The sequence below is a fragment of the Mus caroli genome, chromosome 16 (genome assembly GCF_900094665.2).
Source record: "Mus caroli chromosome 16, CAROLI_EIJ_v1.1, whole genome shotgun sequence".
Lineage (NCBI taxonomy): Eukaryota > Metazoa > Chordata > Mammalia > Rodentia > Muridae > Mus > Mus caroli.
The window spans coordinates 84989752-84990766 of NC_034585.1; the positions used below are offsets into that span (position 1 = coordinate 84989752).

The 1015-nt window shown below is 41.4% G+C and overlaps 1 non-coding gene across 1 annotated transcript; it reads left to right on the plus strand.

Annotated features, from left to right (window-relative positions):
• Positions 1 to 347: 347 nt before the first annotated feature.
• On the plus strand, positions 348 to 469 carry LOC115029616. The gene has a single exon (XR_003835184.1). It is a non-coding gene; the product is annotated as a small nucleolar RNA SNORA32 (small nucleolar RNA).
• Positions 470 to 1015: the final 546 nt, after the last annotated feature.

Consider the following 1015-nt stretch of genomic DNA (forward strand, 5'->3'; position numbering starts at 1 on the left):
TCTACCTATCCATCTATCCATCCATCCATTTATCCATCTATCTATCTATCTATCTATCTATCTATCTATCTATCTATCTATCTATCTATCCATCCATCCATCCATCCATCCATCTATCTATCTATCTATCTATCTATCTATCTATCCATCCATCTATCATACAATCCTCTTCAGATGCTTAGCCAGTGTTTTCTGGAATCTCCTGGGAAAATCAGTTTTATGGCTTTAGTTACATATTTCTCTTGCTGGATAAATCATGGTAACCAATAAAGGGATCCGATGAGATATCTAGACCCTCCATGATGTGCTTTCCTACATGCACATTCTGATTAAGACTGTTCCTGCAATGGTCATTACCAAGGCTTTTAGAATGCAGTTTCTCATTTGCTGTGGACATGAGCATAAAGAAAAATTCCCATGAGGTTTTTCATATGCTACTTGACTAGCAGTTAACCTGTTGGGAACATGTGTAAAAAGAAAAAGGAAAAAAAAAAAAAAAGAATGTTTCTGCAGTTGCAGAGACCCAGAGCCAAATGTTAGGTGGAGCCCAGAGAATCTTGTGGAAGAGTGGGAGGAAGGATTGAAGGAGCCAGAAGAGTCAAAGACACCACAAGAAAATCTAGAGAATCAACTAACCTGGGCCCATAGGGACTCACAGAGACTGAACCACCAACCAGAGAACATTCATGGGATGGACCTAGGCCCCCTACACATATGTAACAGCTGTGAAAATTGGTCTTCATGTGGGACCTGTAACATCAGGAGCAGGGGCTGTCTCTGACTCTATTGCCTTCCTTTAGATTCTTTTCCCCTAACTGGGCTGCATTGTTTAGGTTCAATAGAAGAAGATGTGCCTAGTCCTTCTGTAACTTGATAAGCCAAAGCAGGTTGTTACTGATGGGAGGGTGCCCCTTCTCTGAGGAGAAAGGGAGGGGGTATGGGAAGGAGAGATGAGAGGGAGGGACTGGGAGAAGATAGAGGAAGCTATGGAATGTAAAGTAAATTTAATGAATAA